The sequence below is a fragment of the Ascaphus truei genome, chromosome 1 (assembly GCF_040206685.1).
Source record: "Ascaphus truei isolate aAscTru1 chromosome 1, aAscTru1.hap1, whole genome shotgun sequence".
Lineage (NCBI taxonomy): Eukaryota > Metazoa > Chordata > Amphibia > Anura > Ascaphidae > Ascaphus > Ascaphus truei.
Genome location: NC_134483.1, coordinates 547,432,254 through 547,451,793, shown reverse-complemented (window position 1 = coordinate 547,451,793; position 19,540 = coordinate 547,432,254). Strand labels below are relative to the sequence as shown.

The 19,540-nt window shown below is 45.2% G+C and overlaps 1 pseudogene; it reads left to right on the top strand.

Moving 5' to 3' along the window:
• Positions 1-18,819: 18,819 nt before the first annotated feature.
• Positions 18,820-18,934, top strand: LOC142472634 (5S ribosomal RNA; annotated as a pseudogene).
• Positions 18,935-19,540: the final 606 nt, after the last annotated feature.

Genomic DNA, 19,540 nt, shown 5'->3' with positions numbered 1-19,540 from the left:
CGAAACCTGGCAAAAAGGCTTTCCGGTTTGCAAAGCACATGTGTCCGCTTGACACCCATGCAACTTAGCATACCTGGGATACACCCTCTTGTTGGTGCCCCTGAGTCTGGGGTTTGGCCCAAAGGTGTCAATGGTCTGGGATCTGCCACTTATCAGGAATCCGGCCATGTATGCATTATGGTGCTCTGAGGTCTTTCATCCCTATCATTTCTTTAGACTGAGGGTCGCCAGCTCAGCGGGACCCCTTTGAAGTGCCAGGAAGAAAATACCCTCAGTTCATTCACCCCCAGCACATTTACATGTCAGAGGATTTTTCCCGGGCTTGTAGAAAAACTGTTCCTGCTTGTACATTTTAAAATCAAAGTTTTATACACTTTATTAAAACTTCATGTACCCGGTGTGCCACGACTGTCATTTATATATATAGGTTTGTGTTTTACTATGTTATACTTGCACACCAAAAACCAGGGTGCTGGGTGCCTCCGTTCACTAGTTAGCCTGCTTTATTGAAAAAACTTGCTTGTGGGAACCCAAGTTTCCCTGGTTCCCACATCAATTGACCTACTTCTCACGGCCATTGACTTACTGCCTTTCAAGTTGTACAGGCTAACGAGGTTACGGATACTGTACATTGTATGGGTAAAAGTACTTGAAATCTAAGCAAAAAAACAATTATTCAATTGCTCTGCGGTTACAGCGTCAAGTACTTGAAATGGATACCCATCTTAGTACAGCGGACCTCCCAAGTACAGGGCTGGCTGTGGGGCTCACTGCTCCATCTTGTGTTGCAATAAAATATAGCAGGCATTACATTCATTTTCATTACAGCAGGCAGTGATTAGCCTGCAAATGGAGGATAAGAAGGCTTGGATAGGGCAAAGACAGCAGTGCATTGCAAATACTTTTAACCCCTTCATTCACCATGTGAGTTGGGGTTTATCAGCCGGGTATAACACCTTTATTTAGGCCTGATTACCCTTGATCTCATCACACCTCCCCCAATCAAAGCGAGGGACTGCCCTGACCACCCTGTCCGGTGGCTGGGCTGACCTGTCAGCTCTTGAATTAGTATGTCCTGATGCTGTCCTGGCGGGAAAAGCCATCAGCATTGCCATGCTCACTTCCTTTCTTGTGCTGGATTGTAAAGTCAAATTCCTGTAAGGCAAGACTCCAGCGCAAGAGTTTAGCATTTTCCCCTGACACCCTCTGTAACCAACTCAAGGGATTGTGGTCCGTAATCACAGAAAAATATCTGCCATATAGATAGGGCTGTAACTTCTTTAGAGCCTATACTATGGCCAGACACTCTTTTCAATGGTGGCATATGCCACCTCTCTGGGCAGCAGCTTGCGGCTTAGATTCACTTCTGGGTGTTCACTGCCCTCCTCCCCCACTTGGCTGAGAACAGCACCAATGCCATAATCCGAGGCATCAGTCTGCACCAAGAACGTTTTGGCAGTCTGGTGCCGCAAGGATGGAGGCACTATCCAGTGCAGTCTTTATTGAAATAAAGGAGACCTCACAGGCAAGAGACCAGACTACCAGCACAGACTGTCGCTTCAGGGTCAAGTCAGTCAGGGGTTTGGCAATGGCACTATACTGGGGAACAAACATTCTATAGTAGCCTGCGGTTCCTAGGAAAGCCATAACCTGTTTCTTGGTTTTGGGAACGTGCCACTTCACTGTAGATTCTACCTTAGCTGGTTCTGGCTTAAGATAACCACCACCCACCCAATGCCCTAGGTACAGTACCTCTGTCATCCCTACTAAGCACTTGGTGGGTTTCAGCGTGAGTCCCGCTTCCCTAATCCTGGCTATCACCGCAGCAACATGCACTAAGTGTGAGTAACATGAGTTACTAAAGACAGCAATGTGGTCCAGGTATGCCCTTGCAAATCCTTGCATACCTTCCATCAAGCGATTGACCAGGCATTGAAAGGTAGCTGTTGAATTTTTCATCCCAAATAACATCACTAAGAATTCATAGAGACCATTTGGGGTAATAAATGCCGATTTCCCCTAGCCTCCTGGGTCAAAGGGTTCTGCTAGTAACCTTTACTGAGATTCATTGTCGTCAGATACCTTGCCCCCGCGAGTTCATCTATCAACTCATCCATGCGGGGCATGGGGTAGGCATCTGATACTGTGCCCGCATTGAGCTGCCAGTAGTCCACACAGAACCGGGTGGTTCCGTCCTTCTTAGGTACCAGAACTACCGGACAATCCCAAGGGCTCTGGGATGGTACAATTACCCCTAGGGCTTGCATCTCTTCTACCTCCCTCTCTATACTGCCCTAAACCTTTGCTGACACTCTGTAAGAGTGCTTATGCAGAGGTCTCAGATCCCCTGTCAGCACTGGTTGATCTGCAATGTGTGTCTTCCCTGGCTTGTCTGAGAACAGAGCCCTATACTTCTCTAGCATAGCCCTGGCTTCTGCCCTCTGCCTGACTCTCAGCTGAGACCATATCTCAACCTGCTCTACTTTACCTCCCTGCCTAGCCTCCGCCAGGAGATAAGGCAGAGCATTGCTCGCCGGATCCCCTTCGGTGGGCAGCAAATGCCCAGCACAGATGCCACACTTGGTGCTATGTACTCCTTCAGCATGCTGATGTGATACGTCTTATTTCTCCCTGTCTCAGCATCTACCTGTACAACATAGTTGCACTCGTTCATCTTTCGTAGTACCGGATACGGTCCCGACCAGGCAGCCATTAATTTGTTCTCCCGAATGGGCTTAAGAACAAGTGCCTGCTGTCCTGGGATGAACTCTCTGCTACGGGCATTCTAATCATACCAAGTGTTCTGCTTGGTCTGAGCAGCCCTATGGTTGTCCTGTGCCAACCCCATGAGCATCTCTAACCGGTCTCTGAGATCTATCACATAATGAAGCACAGAAGCATCAGTATTGGTAGCCTCCCCTTCCCATCCCTCCCGGAATAGGTCCAGAGGTCCCCGTACCCTGTGGCCATATAGCAGCTCAAAGGGAGAGAAGACTGTCGATTCTTGCGGTACTCCTTGGTATGCAAACAGCAAGTGCTGCAGGTGAATCTCCCAGTCATTTCCCTCTGCCTCTATAAAGGTTTGAAGCATCTGCTTCAGGGAACCATTGAACCTCTCACACAGTTCGTTGGTTTGGGGGTGATAAAGGGTCGTGCGCTGGTGCTTCACCCCGCACGCATCCCATAGACACAGGAGCAATTCACTCTTGAATTGCGACCCCTGATCGGTTAGGATCTCACTAGGGAAACCTATCCTAGAAAAAATGGTTAACAGAGCCTTAGCTACTGCCCTTGCTTCAATAGTTGCAAGCGCTACCGCCTCAGGTTACCGGGTGGCAACATCCACCACCGTGATGATGTAGTTCTTCCCTGACCAGCTGAGCACCATGAGTGGTCCCACAAGGTCCATGGCTATCCGCTGAAAGGGTTCCCCTATTACCAGTTACGGGTTCAGGGGTGAGCACACGGTCACCCGCCTTACCTACTCGCTGGCAGGCATTACAGGATCGGCAGAACTCCGCCACCTCACTGGATGCCCTTGGCCAGTAATAATGCTGCAACAGCCTGGCTCACGTCCAAGCGACCCCCAGATGCCCCGCTAGTGGAATGGAGTGGACTATCTGCAACAACTGCTGCCTATACACCCGGGGTACCACTATCAGTCTCTTCCCCATCCATACCTCATCTAACTCGGTGGTCCCTTGCTCTCCGTACAGGAGCCCGCGGTGCCACAAGAAGTAATCAGATTCCTTGCTTGGCGTAGACTCAGACGCCCGCAGTCTCATGCCCTCCTAGAAAAAGACACAAAAAACACAGCGCACGACGCTCATAGTGCATTAAAAATTATATTGACATAAAGAATATTAAAGGTGAGTATTAAGCGTACATCAGAGTAATAATAAACAGGCAATTTTGGGATAATGTTACCCAACACCACGTGGAAGCCGGATCAGATGTCCTCACATAAGGATGGAGGCTGGTTCCTTTCACACCGGTTCCTGGTCAGGTAAGTGGGAAGTCTTTGTTAGTCCTTGCTCCCAAGAGTGAATCAACACGTTTGCAGCTCTGTCCTCGATCGCTGCATTAGACGAAGCTCCACACCAGCTGAGATCCTCTCTCACACCCCTCCGTTGGAACGCTTCCGGGTTGGTGACGTCACCGCGGGGTTTCTCGCCGATACTGGCGCCGGTTACACTGGGTATGCTCGTCGTAGTAAGGCAGTGAAGTTAGAAATAATACAGCTCTAAACTCTTCCAACGCGTTTCGAAAACCGAAGTTTTCTTCATCAGTTTTCCCTGATGAAGAAAACTTCGGTTTTCGAAACGCGTTGGAAGAGTTTAGAGCAGTATTATTTCTAACTTCACTGCCTTACTACGACGAGCATACCCAGTGTAACCGGCGCCAGTATCGGCGAGAAACCCCGCGGTGACGTCACCAACCCGGAAGCGTTCCAACGGAGGGGTGTGAGAGAGGATCTCAGCTGGTGTGGAGCTTCGTCTAATGCAGCGATCGAGGACAGAGCTGCAAACGTGTTGATTCACTCTTGGGAGCAAGGACTAACAAAGACTTCCCACTTACCTGACCAGGAACCGGTGTGAAAGGAACCAGCCTCCATCCTTATGTGAGGACATCTGATCCGGCTTCCACGTGGTGTTGGGTAACATTATCCCAAAATTGCCTGTTTATTATTACTCTGATGTACACTTAATACTCAGCTTTAATATTCTTTATGTCAATATAATTTTTAATGCACTATGAGCGTCGTGCGCTGTGTTTTTTGTGTCTTTTTCTGTTAGCTATAGGGGGTCCCTGAGCCCTCCCTTCTACCGCAGCTGCAGACGCTCTAATTATCAAGGTCACGTATTTAATTCATATTTATCACATCACTATTTACATTAGTTGCGCACTTTTTTCTTCACTCATTCATGCCCTCCTAGCTGGTATCAGATCACAAGGCATCCCTAAACTGGGCACCTAACTCTGACCACCCCACGGTCACATCTGAGTCAGGGGGAGAGGAAACAGGTACAGGGAACAGTAAGTCAGGGTCAGAAAGCGACTGAGTCTGGCTTACCTGTCTGGTCTCTGCAGAGACTGCTGGAACCGTGGGTCCCAAATGCAGGAGGACAGGGTCTGGTTCTGCTGCGATCCCTGCTGACTGGCAACTGGTGGTCGCTGCAAAAGGCACCAGCTCAGTGGTAAATACACTGGTAACGTGTCTTAGGTCATTACCCATCAAGACCTTGGCCTCCAACCCAGGTAAAAACCCCATCTCCCTCATGCCACGTCTGGCACCCCAGTCCAAACAGACCGGGCAACCTGGAGTGATCGCGGTCCTACGTCTGGCATGGTCAATTGCATCCCGGTACTCGGGAGCAAATCCTCTGGCAGCACCATATCAGGGCGAACCAGAGTCAAGGTGACACCGGAATCTAGGAAGCCGTCCGCCTGCTGGTCTCCGATGGTCACCTTCCGCAGATGATTCTGCCGGACATCATTGGGCTTCATCCCGACTGGAGCAACTTTATGTCCTCCACCCTCCGCTGCTGGTTCCGAGCTGTCAAGTGCAGTTTATCCGCTGATCATCCCTCTGTGGGTTGGTTCCACAGCTGTAGTTGGCTCCTCTGTGTGTGCCAGTCACGCACGGGCGACCGTCCTCGCAGCTGGTGAGTGTTGCCACTGATGGGGTCTCTTGGACCGGTCCTGGTTTGGTCAATCTGGCCTGAGATGCCTGACCTTACTGCAAGAGTAACACCGCCTCTCATGCTTGAACTCATCAGCCTTGGGTGCGTGGTTTGCCGCCACAGGCTGGTGTGTCCATTGAGGGGTAGTCTTAGCGCTCTGGGCTGCGTGGCCTGCTACTTTGGGTGCTTCTGGGTCATTCATTGCAACTCGGCTGGCCACATACTCATCTGCCATTTTCGATGCATCCTCATAGGTCGGAGGTTTAAGGTCATTGACCCATGCCTTCATGTCCGTGGGAAGCTGCTGCAGCAACTACTCTTGAAAGCATAAGTCCAGCAGGGTATGACATTTTGTAAACTGGAAGGAAAACGGCGCTACTGCGCATGTCCGGAAAAAAGCTCCCAGGGTAATCTTCACACAACTTTATTGAACACACACAGGGCTACACCAGCATCTCCCCCTCTACGCGTTTCACCCTTTCACAGAGGGCTTCGTCTCGGAGTGGGGAGAGGTGGTGACAGCCTCTTAAATAGCCTAAAAGCCCGCGAAAGCGGATTTAAAAGATTTTAACCACTTCAGTACTAAACCGTTTTTTGCAAGAGTCTCATTACAAATGAATCATCATATATGCATTGTTCCCTTAAGACATCTCTAGGTATATAACATACCAACCCAGGGGATAATCAGATAATAAACATACATAAAGATAAGACTGTTTGGCTGCATACTGAGGGTGTATAAATGCACTTAAAATGCTAGAAACAACACTGCAAGAAAAAACAAAACATTATCCACATTCCTCCTACATGGAACCAAACTAGTATAAATCCATTATTTAAACATATGAGGACTTTATAATCTACATAAGCCATAGTTATTCAACCCTATGCCGTTTGGCCACGGAGTGCTGGGAAAGGTATATAAGCAAGCAAAGGAAAGGGGGGGGGGTGGGGGGGAGGAGGGGAGGGGGAGGGGGGAGGGATGTGTGGAGGGGGGGGGGATGGAGGGGGGTGGGGGGGGGTGGGAAGGGAGGGGGGGGCGGGAGGGAGGGAGGGGGGGCGGGAAACCAGACAAATACAAAAAAAAAATACAAAAAAAAAAATACAGCTATTGGTTCCCTGGGTGAACACCTTTCCCAATACATAGATCACTTTTTGCAGCCACTTGTTCTTGTTTTACCCTCACATATTATAGACACTAAGCACGTTTTAGCACTTTTAGCACCTATTATTTGGCATCCTAACTACACCTGGGTTACCCTAGATGTGGCTACTTTGTATAATATCATTCAACACGAGCACGGTCTTACAGCGACAGAATTTTTCTTGCACACTCACTCCACTCTTTCTCCAGCACACATAGCCTTTATTTTGGATAGTATTAGATTTGCACTCACCCATAATTACTTTTCCTTTGATCAGCAGTTTTATCTCCAAACACGTGGGACAGCTATGGGGACCTCGTTTGCCCCCTCCTATGCCAACCTGTTCATGGGTTGGTGGGAGATGTCCCACGTGTTTGGAGATTCCAATCCTTTCAGGCATCATGTGGTGTTTTACAAACGCTACATTGATGACCTGATCTTGATCTGGAGTGGTGGGGAAGAGGACCTTTTGAAGTTTATTGAATACCTGGCAAAAAACACACTGAATCTGAAATTTACTCATACATATAATCAAAATCAAATCCAATTTTTGGACCTTAATTTATATGTAGATATTGAGTACAAGATCCAATCAGATATTTACAGGAAAGAGAATGCCAGGAATTCATTACTTCATGCAAAAAGCTGTCACGCACGCCCTCTGGTCAGAGGCATTCCAAGGGGGCAGTTCCTGCGTTTACGCCGGAACTGCTCGACGTTGGAGGCCTTTGTCCACAGGGCGGATGAGATGAGAGAGAGGTTCCTGTCGAGGGGGTATGACGATACGAATCTTGAGCAGGCATACCAGCATGCACTACATACGGATAGGAATACTCTTATCAATACGTCATTAGGGGGTAGTGCCAAAGACATACCTGTCGTGAACACAGAAGCGCCATTCTTTATCACTAACTTTAGCGAACAAGCGAACTCTATCAAAGCCATTATACGCAAACATTGGGCCACACTGTCCCTAGATCCATTATTGAGTAAAATGGTGTGTGTAGGACCAAAGATAGTGTTTCGTAGAGCTCCCACATTAGGGAACATGCTGGCACCCAGTATGTTGAAAACAACTAATGATAGCAAAACCAAACGTTCATTTTTTCCAAGATTGATTGGATCTTATAAATGTGGACATTGCAAAATTTGCCCTAGAATGATTAAGACTACTCATTTCTCCAACAAAGAGGATAGACACAAATATCAAATTAAATCGTTCATGTCATGTCAAACTAATTTTGTGGTTTACCTGTTACAATGCGAATGTAAAAAGCAATATGTGGGCCTAACGAGTAGAGCCCTGAAAGTCCGCATTCTAGAACATCTTAGGTTAATAAAAAACAAAGACATGACACATCCGGTACCAATTCACTTTAATAACTGTCCGTTGGGTACAGTAGATAATTTCCATTGTTGTGCAATTGAACATATAGCCATCCCCCCACGGGGAGGGGATAGGAAGAAGCTCTTACATCAACGAGAGGCACACTGGATACACACATTAAATACACTACAACCCAACGGACTTAATGTGGATTGGGATCTGCGATGTTTCCTCTAGAATTATTCAGTGAACTTTGACCTGAGATATGCATGCCCATAGACATGTATGTACATGTATTTAATTATGAAATCATGTGAACTGTGAATTTACTGTTATCCTCCGCTTTGTCTTTTGTATTTGTCTGGTTTCCCGCCCCCCCCTCCCTCCCTCCCGCCCCCCCCTCCCTTCCCACCCCCCCCCCCCCCCACCCCCCTCCATCCCCCCCCCCTCCACACATCCCTCCCCCCTCCCCCTCCCCTCCTCCCCCCCACCCCCCCCCCTTTCCTTTGCTTGCTTATATACCTTTCCCCAGCACTCCGTGGCCAAACGGCATAGGGTTGAATAACTATGGCTTATGTAGATTATAAAGTCTCATATGTTTAAATAATGGATTTATGTGAATTTACTGTTATCCTCCGCTTTGTCTTTTGTATTTGTCTGGTTTCCCGCCCCCCCTCCCTCCCACCCCCCCCTCCCTTCCCACCCCCCCCCCCCCACCCCCCCTCCATCCCCCCCCCCTCCACACATCCTCCCCCCTCCCCCTCCCCTCCTCCCCCCCACCCCCCCCCCCTTTCCTTTGCTTGCTTATATACCTTTCCCAGCACTCCGTGGCCAAACGGCATAGGGTTGAATAACTATGGCTTATGTAGATTATAAAGTCCTCATATGTTTAAATAATGGATTTATACTAGTTTTGTTCCATGTAGGAGGAATGTGGATAATGTTTTGTTTTTTCTTGCAGTGTTGTTTCTAGCATTTTAAGTGCATTTATACACCCTCAGTATGCAGCCAAACAGTCTTATCTTTATGTATGTTTATTATCTGATTATCCCCTGGGTTGGTATGTTATATACCTAGAGATGTCTTAAGGGAACAATGCATATATGATGATTCATTTGTAATGAGACTCTTGCAAAAAACGGTTTAGTACTGAAGTGGTTAAAATCTTTTAAATCCGCTTTCACGGGCTTTTAGGCTATTTAAGAGGCTGTCACCACCTCTCCCCACTCCGAGACGAAGCCCTCTGTGAAAGGGTGAAACGCGTAGAGGGGGAGATGCTGGTGTAGCCCTGTGTGTGTTCAATAAAGTTGTGTGAAGATTACCCTGGGAGCTTTTTTCCGGACATGCGCAGTAGCGCCGTTTTCCTTCCAGTTTCCAGATACCTCTTGACGGCGGCACGCAGGAGCCAACGAGGAGAGTGGGCCCCAAACCGGAGGACAGCAGGTGAAGTATCATACCCCTCTCCCTGCACCGGTTATTTCTGTGGTCTGGCATAACTCCCTCGTGTGGCTCCAGTGTCTGAAGCATCTAGACCTGGTCAACTACACTGATGCGCACGACAGACCCATTGGCACTATGACATTTTGTAACCCCATTCCCCTCCACCCACTGAGTCCTGTGTAAAGCCATCCTACCGGCATAGTGCTGTATGACTCTCCAGGGTGGACTCCCCCCACCTGGAACTTGCCCCTGTAAGATTCTGGGGTCAGGGCATACTGGGTTAGCAGCTTGCTCTTTACATGACCATAGTCATGGGCATCCACGCGTGGAATTCCCATCACAGTCCGTTTGGCTTTCCCTGATAAATGTGGTAGCAGTCTGACCACCCAGTCCCTTCTTGCTGAAGCTGTGATGATCCACCCGGGAAAGTCCTTGTTCCTCGTTTTTAAGGTAGGAGTTGTGAGTTCTTCCGAGCACTGTTGTCAGGAGCTGTACCCGCTCCGCAGTGCTAACACCCGTTCCTCATGTAGCCAGAAGTGCAGTGAGCCAAGGGACGGCACGCTCGGCAGCCGCAGCTGCTACTTTGTCCACATCCACGGGGGGGTCACTAGCACTCTCCTCATGTCCTTGCAGCCCTGGAGCTAGAGGGCATTCCAGGTTTAATAGCGGCCGCCCCTCTTGTAGGACCATGCTTTCTTCATGACACTCCAAATTCTCTATCAGTTCCACCTTTGACCGCCCATCTGTCGGTAAGCCATACCCCGCACATCTCTCCACGACTTTCTCTCTGATCCACAACCTGAACCTTCCTGAGCAATTACTCATGGTGCCTCCGGGGTATGGGTAAGGGAACAGTGAAGTCTCTCGTACTTTTTAGAAGTGTGTGTCAGTTGCTACTTGTCTGAGGAGCTCGCAAGCTACAGTATGAGGTCCTCACTATATTACAGAGCCCTGCAGGAAACCGCAATATAGGTTCATTCAGTATCCCACACGCTGCCAGCAGTTATTTAAAAGCCTGTCACAATGGACAATACTTTTAGCAACACATTTATATTTCTGGGTACTCGATTGAACAGAACAAGTTGCAAAAAAAATTGGGATTTATTTCCTTGATAGACAAACACACGACATTTGCAGAATACACTTAAAACAACACTTACTGGGATAAGGGTACAAAATAAATTGTTCTTTGCATGCAAGTGCAAGAAATGCAGTTAAAAGGTCCGGAGCTTGGGCAATCCTTGGTTACATTGATATTAACCCCTTCTCTCCGGGACCGGTTGCCGCTTGTGCTGGAAATAAGTCTTGCGGATTAACATCATGGATCGAAAAAACACAAACACCAATCACACCGGGGATACCATGGAAGCCGCAGTTAAAGTCTGGCCAAGGCTATCTTTAACATGTTGAAACAATCCCCTCGTGGGAACAATTTAACCCACCAATGGCCGTGTTGCCCTCAGTTCCTAAGACCGGCCAAAAAGGCTTTCAGGCGTGCAAAGCGCATGGGTCAGTTTGACCCCCATGCCACTTAGTATATCTGGGATACACCCAGATCTTGGCGCCTCTGAGTCTGATATTTGGCCCAGAGGTGTCAATGGCCCGGCATATGTTATACATCGGAATGCCGGATCTGTATACATTATCGGTCTCTGGGTCTTTTCATCCCTGACATTTCTTCAGACTGAGGGGTGCTAAATGAGCGTGACCCCTTTGAAGTGCAGGCATGAAAATACCCACAGCTCATTCACCCATCTTACATCTGTATGTCCGAGGAATGCCTTCCGGGCTTACAGAATACATCCTGCCTTACATTTTAAATCTGCAGTTTTCACACACTTTATTAAAATTATTTATTTATTTAAAAATGTATTATTTAATGTATAGTAGAAAAAAGAGGGAATGAACCCAATATAACTGATGTTACCAGAGTCACATATATGGTGCTAAATGGATATGACCCACAATCCACAAAGGTCAAAAGGCAACTCACTATTGATTATGTACTGTAGTATAAAGTCATACAGTATGTAGGATAATATAATTAGACTCACCCTGGGTGGGGGTAAGCAGGATGAAGCTACAGTAGAAGCAAGAGATGAACTGTCCGCAAACACCTCACTCATGAACCAAATAAAACCACAAGTTGCTGCCCTTACCCTGCCCGGTGTCTATATTATCCTTGTTCCCAGCTCAGACGCCGTTTCATAAAGAGATGAGGAGCTGGTATGACTGTAATCCAGCTGATGCTGTACTCTGGCGCGTCTCCACAAACGAGGGGGCGGCGGTGGCATCTAGACTCACGCCGACACAATACCCATGTAGAGGTTCCAGCTGGTTCAAAACCGGCGACCGCCATCTCCTGCAGGGAGGAAGAGCTAATGATGCATCCCAGCATTCAGTGCGCTCCGGCGCGTCTGCACTCTCGAGGGGGTGGTGCCAGAGTTCAAAACTGGAAAGTAATAGTGAGAAGCCTGCGTGCTCCAGCTGATATAGGTAGAGTCAAAAATAGAATGGTGGCGTCACAGCAACTGGAGTTCAGCCGAGGGTGAATAAAAAAAAATCAACTGTTGGCAATCAGGCTAATGAACTGATAGCCACTGAAAGAGTCCCATTTTATTAGTTCATTAGCCTGATTGCCAACAGCAGGTTTCTGCTTTAGAATGTCCAATAAGATTGAGTACCCATTATTTAAGGGAGTCTGTGTGATAAGGGTCTTTTACTCTTTGATAAAGTCCCATCCCGGGACAAAACGCGTCAGAGTGTTTTTTTCTGTGATGTGCAGCATGTAAACCATTAAAGCTGATTTTATTTTATTCACCCTCGGCTGAACTCCAATTGCTATGACCGCCACCATTCTATTTTTAACTCTATTTAATGTAAAGGTCAGGTTTATTTTTTTTACATACAGGGTTGGTTCCTTTTGGCCTGCGGGAGACCTCTGGAGACCATGTCTCCTCAGGCTTTCCATGGGTAGCTGGCTGCTGGGTCCACGGGGGACACCTGTGGGGAAGAACCGGTGGCCCCACATCTGGGGAGGCACCGTGGACCCGTAGGGACCACCGTGGGTCCCCAGACCCCCGTGGGAACCACCCGAGGCCCCTCAGACACCTGTGGGTCTGACCTGGGGCCCCCCAGACAGCCGCGAGACTACCTGTGGGGATCACATTGTGGCCCACATTGACCCGCGGAGACCACCTGGTGGACCATGGCACCTGGCGGGGACCAGCCGCAGGCCTCCAGACCCTGTTTGAAACATGGTGCTGGGCTACTGTAGGTCTGTGAGGTGACCCGTCAGGCCCACCGGGGACTCCCGTGGGCCTGGGTTATTAACCCTGTATGAAAAATAATACATCATGTATTTAAGGGGGGGCACAGGGGGTGGGTTATGTATAGAATAAATATAATGATGTTTATTGTGGGGCTGTGTATTGTTTTTCTTGTGGGTACTGGGGGTGAGGTAAGGGGGTTTTGGTCCCAAGGGTATGTGGGTAGGCCTCCCGCCTGGGTGAGTGGGTTAGTGGGTGAGGGTTGTTAGGCCTCACGGGATGGATAGTGGGGGAGGGTATTTACTGTAGGCCTCCCGCCTGGGTTAGTGGGTGAGTGTGGGTTAGCCCCTTAATGACTGTAGCGGTAAATGACCGCTACGGTGATTAAGGGGCTGGGGGCTATTTTTATTCTTGTGTACAGTATGTTTTGCAGCACCGGAGGGACATGGGCAGGATGAAGATGAGGATGAATAGGGCCTTCATCGTGGGTGCCTGTAAAAGGTAAGTGTAATATGTATTTTCTGTATTTATTGAAAGTTATATGTATTTGAAATGGGCAAATGCATTATTATCCATATGTGGATAATAGTAATTTTGCCCATTACTGTATTGTATGTGTTAGGGGGGTGTATTTAGTTATAAATATTGTTTATTATTTTTGGAGGCGCAACATAGGTACCACAGGCCCCTCCTATCCTCCTACTTACCCGTAAAAATGTGAGGATGTTTTCAATTTGTGTTGGCGTTTTCCACGCGTCGTCCGCATCACCAGACAAGCGCTAATGGCGCTTATCATTGAAAGTGCCCGCGGCGCCGGAAAACAGCGAAAAAACTCTGCAGAAGGTTAAAGGCGGCCACCACTGTATATATATAGTGTAGGTACCTACATACGGGTGACGTGGGATGCATGCTTATAAACGCTTTGGCCAAAGGGTTTAACAAAATACCCCTTTTCATGAGAATATTATTTTATTTTATCCTAATTGGTAGGAGCGAGGGAATCGTTCTTTTGTTTATATATATATATATATATATATATATATATATATATATATATATATATATATATATATATATATATATATATATATATATATATATATATATATATATAACATACAGTCATGTGAAAAAGAAAGTACACCCTCTTTGAATTCCATGGTTTTACATATCAGGGCATATCAGGGCATAATAACAATCAACTTTTCCTTAGCAGGTCTTAAAATTAGGTAAATACAACCTCAGATGAACAACAACACAAGACTTATTACACCGTGTTATAATTTATTTAACAAAAATAAAACCAAAATGGAGAAGTCATGTGTTAAAAACTAAGTACACCTTATGATTCAATAGCTTGTAGAACCACCTTTAGCAGCAATAACCTGAAGTAATAGTTTTCTGTATGACTTTATCAGTCTCTCACATCATTGTGGATGAATTTTGGCCCACTCTTCTTTAGAACGTTGCTTCAGTCCATTGAGGTTTGTGGGCATTTGTTTATGCAAAGCTCTCTTAAGGTCCAGACACAACATTTCATTCGGGTTGAGGTCTGGACTTTGACTGGGCCATTGGAACACCTTGATTCTATTCTTTTTCAGCCATTCTGTTGTAGATTTGCTGGTGTGCATGGGATCATTGTCCTGTTACATGACCCAATTTTGGCCAAGCTTTAGCTGTCGGACAGATGGCCTCACATATGACTCTAAAATACTTTGGTATACAGAGGAGTACATGGTTGACTCAATGACTGCAAAGTTCCCAGGTCCTCTGGCTGCCAAAACAAGCCCAAATCATCACCCCTCCACCACCGTGCTTGACAGTTGGTATGAGGTGTTTGTGCTGATATGCTGTTTTTGCTTTTCGCAAATGTGGTGCTGCGCATTATGGCCAAACATCTCCACTTTGGTCTCGTCTGTCCAAAGGACATTGTTCCAGAAGTCTTGTGGTTTGTTCAGCTGCAACTTTGCAAACCTAAGCCGTGCAGCCATGTTCTTATTAAACACAAGAGGCTTTCTGCTTGCAACCCTTCCAAACAAACCATACTTGTTCAGTTTTTTTCTAATTAACCTGTCATGAACTTTAACATTTAACATGGTAACTGAGGCCTGTAGAGTCTGAGATGTAACTCTTGGGTATTTTGCAATTTCTCTGAGCATTGCACAGTCTGACCTTGGGGTGAATTTGCTGGGATGTCAACTCCTGGGAAGATTGGTAACTGTCTTGAATGTATTCCACTTTTGAATAATCTATCTCACTGTAGAATGATGGACTCTAAATTGTTTGGAAATGGCCTTTTAACCCTTCCCAGACTGATGGGCAGCAACAATTGCTTCTCTGAGATTATTGCTGATGTCCTCCCTCCTTGGCACACCCGAATGCTCCAGACCAGGAAACTGCTAAAACTTTGGCTTTTATAGAGGTGGTCACACTTGCTGATTATCAATTAATCAAGGGCATTTGATTAGCAGCACCTGTCTGCTACTTAGCAGCTTAATTCCTATGGAGCAGTAAGGGTGTACTTAGTTTTTCACACATAGCTTTTCCATTTTGGCTTTATTTTTGTTAAATAAATCATGACATGGTGTAATATGTCATGTGTTGTTGTTCATCTGAGGTTGTCTTTACCTGATCTTTAGACCTGCTAAGGAATTATGGGAGAGACAGCCGAGTCAGGGAGTTCAAAGTTGAAGGAAACGAGACTCAGGAGTGTCAGGGGAGGAAGAAAGAAGCAGAGACAGAAAAATAAAGGACTGATGGTAGCCACACCGACAAAATACGGTATCTATAATCTATCATCATATGCACTTTCATCACACCAGGTGTCGCTATTGGCCAAACGATTATCCTTTGCACCAAGTAGCCTTCCAAACAGATTTGATCTGTTTGTTGATTTAAATCGCTATATTCGCAAACTGAATTTGATGAGACACTATAGTATGAAAAATAGGGAAAATTTCATTGAAACAGAATTTAATTCTCAGGAGCGTAAATGTATTGATGCACTCACTTCTCTTCTCACTGAAACAGATGGGCTAAATAACTTATTGACCAGCACTCAAATAACCAATCAAATTGATAGTTCTATTTTATTACCCAGTGAGATAAATATCATTGATCCAAACTACAGTACATGGTGGATGATCCTCTGTTGAATCTTACGTTTCATTTGAATGAGGTAGTGGGAGATGAGGATCCTGATGTAGGTCTGCCATTGGAGTTTAAACATTCACCATTTACACCTAAATCTGTATACTTTCCATATCAGTCAAAAGTCAATTTCATTGATACTTTCTACACTTTAGTTTTGAAGGACCTTGAGCAGTTGTGTCAAAATACTACAAAAAATATTCACAAGAACCTCACAAATGAGGAAGAACAAGCACTAAATAGTATTAAGACTAATTCTGAACTTATTGTGAGAAAGGCGGACAAAGGGGGTGCAATTGTCCTGCAGGATCGTGGTGATTACCTATTGGAGGCTGACCGCTTCCTGCGGGACAATTCATCGTATCATGTCCTGGCTGATGATCCAGTTAAAATATATCAGTTGGAATACTTCTCTCTTCTTCAGAAAGCACAGGGTGTGGGTATTATTACTAAGGCAGAACAGAATTTTCTATTTATTAAACACCCTAGAACACCAATTTTCTATCACCTACCAAAATTGCACAAGGATATCATCAATCCTCCAGGTAGGCCTATAATATCGGGGGTGGGTTCAATGACTTTGAGTGTGTCTCAGTATGTGGATTATTATTTACAACCATATGTACAACAACTGAGATCATACATTAGGGACACATTGCATGTCATTGATTCCACCTCCAGCATTGCCTGGAAGGACACATTTTGTTGGGCCACGTGTGATGTGAGTTCACTATATACTTCTATAGATCACGGGGGTTAAGGCTATTGAACACTTTCTTACTAAAGACACATCACTACACCCGGCAAACGTGAGTTTATTCTGTCCTGAATTAGATTTATTTTATGTCACAATTATTTTCTTTTTGACAACACATTTTATCTACAGGTGTGTGGAACGGCCATGAGTACCAAGTTTGCTCCCAGTTTTGCCAAACTCTTCATGGGGTTGTGGGAGGACCTCCATGTTTGGGGGAACGCGCGGCTGGGGGTGGGCTTGGTATTCTATGGTCGCTTCATTGATGATATCCTTATTATTTGGGATGGGGAGAGTCACGTATTAGATCACATACTTCTTTCAATGATAATTTGATGGGACTTAAATTTACACACATCATCAGCCAGGATGCGATTACATTCCTAGATCTTGATTTGTTTATTGATATGAGTGATATGACAATTCAAAGCAAAACTCATTTTAAACCAGTGTCAGCAAATAGCTTTCTCCGATATAGTAGTAATCACTACAAAAAATGGCTCGATAATGTGCCTAAGAGCCAGTTCTACAGAGTATGGCGCAATTGCTCGAGGGACCTGGACTTTAAACATCAAGGTAATTTCTTGATGAATAAATTCCAGGAGAAAGGCTATAATATGCAAATAGTAGAACAAGCATTTAAGGATGCTGAAACATCAGATCAGGTTGACCTACTGATGAATTCCAAGAGAAAAACTATGTCACGAAATAATGCGAAAACAAGTTATCAGTCCACTCCCACATTTATTACTCAGTACAATCATTCAGCTTACAGTATAAAAAATGTGTTTAAGAAACATTGGGGAATTATTCGAAGTGATCCGATTTTTGGGCCTCTGATGCCTGTTCATGCACCCATAATTTAAAAAAAAGCAAGATCTCTAAAGACCATCATTGCCCCCAGTAGGCTGAAGGATTCTACTACCAACTTTTGTAATGAAAACAGAAATAAAAATACCAAAATGGGAGATAAGGGCAATTTTTCATGTTATAGGAATCGTTGCATTACCTGTAGACACATAAAATAAAAAAGATGCATTTACATAATTTTCAAATTGTATAACTTATAAGGTTAATGATTACATCGATTGCCTAAGTACATTTGTGATATATCTTATATCATGTCAATGTGGTCTCCAATATATTGGTCGAACAGCAAGAATTTTAGGCACACGGTTCCTAGAACATAGGAGAAATGTCATACGTGGGTTTACCATGCACAGTTTATCACGACACTACATTAGTAAACATAATAAAAATCCATGTAGTTTGTCAGTTATGGGTATTGAATCCATTCCTTCTGCTATATTGGGAGGTGACAGATTTAAGAAATGATGTACGCGTGAGACATATTGGATGTATGTATTAGGTACATTACATCCGTGTGGATTGAATGATCATATTGATGTTAGCACTGTTGTTTAGTGTTATGGTACCAACATGTTTTGAGGTACGTCTCTGAGGTCTGGTTTGGATGGATTTTCCTGTCCCCTCATTGATAGTTGTCTCAACTCAGTTTGGTTGGTTTTACTATAGGTGCTCCTTTGGCCCATATAGACATAACAGGTGGAAAGGGCATTTATTATTAATATCATTATTATATATTAATAGTATAGACACATTTGGTCTATGCCTATGATTACACATACTTTGACACAAAGGTTTTTTCTAAGTTTTTGGGGAGTTGAGGCCCCATCGGTCCTGAGGTTTTTTCTGTCTCTGATTCTGCTTTCTCAGTCTATGATTATTCTAATGGTTATTAATGATATATTATTTGGTATATAATTTGCCTACGGCCACACCACCCTGAATGTGCCCGATCGTGTCTGATCTCAGAAGCTAAGCAGGGCTGGGCCTGGTTAGTACTTGGATGGCTAAAAAAATGTTATTTAATCCCCTGTATTATGTATTTTATTGTTATTCCTTCCTTTCCATATTTCTCTTTCCCCTCCCCTTTTTCCTTCACCCCCTTCCCCTTTTTCCATTCCCTGTTCCATTTCTAATGGTAATTAATGATATATTATTTGGTATATTATTTGGTATATAATTTGCCTGCGGCCACACCACCCTGAATGTGCCCGATCTTGTCTGATCTCAGAAGCTAAGCAGGGTCGGGCCTGGTTAGTACTTGGGAGAACACCTGGGAATACCAAGTGTTGTAGGCTAAAAATGTTATTTTATCCCCTATATTATGTATTTTATTGTTATTCCTTCCTCTCCATATTTCTCTTTCCGCTCCCCTTTTTCCTTCACCCCCTTCCCCTTTTTCCATTCCCTGTTCTATTTCCCACCTCCCTTCCCCCCTCTTTTCCCCCCGTTTTTTTCATTTTACTTTCCCCCCCCCCCCCCCCTTTTTTTCCCCACAGGTCATGCATTTCTCTAATGATTTTTATTATGCTTGTGTGTTGCTCCAATGAGATTTTTCTGTGCTTATTTAATGTGTTATTCTTTTACTTCTAAATATAGGCTTTTATTGCATGTATCCAATATTTCATCTCTGTCCTTTTAAGATTTATTATTTGTATGTTGTTCATTCATCTAGCTATTTGTTTTCATTTGTTAGTAGGACTATGTTTAAACTGCTTAAAAATAGGCTCTAGTGCTTTATGATTGTCATGTATAATGTTGTCCAGCAATGAAACAGGGTTAAATTTGTGAAATTGAAAGTACCTGCCCACCATCCGGACTGGCCAATCACAACAGTAAAGGTGATATAAAGGACACCCATTTTTTGTAACAATTATTTTATTGGACACGTTCACAAACTACTG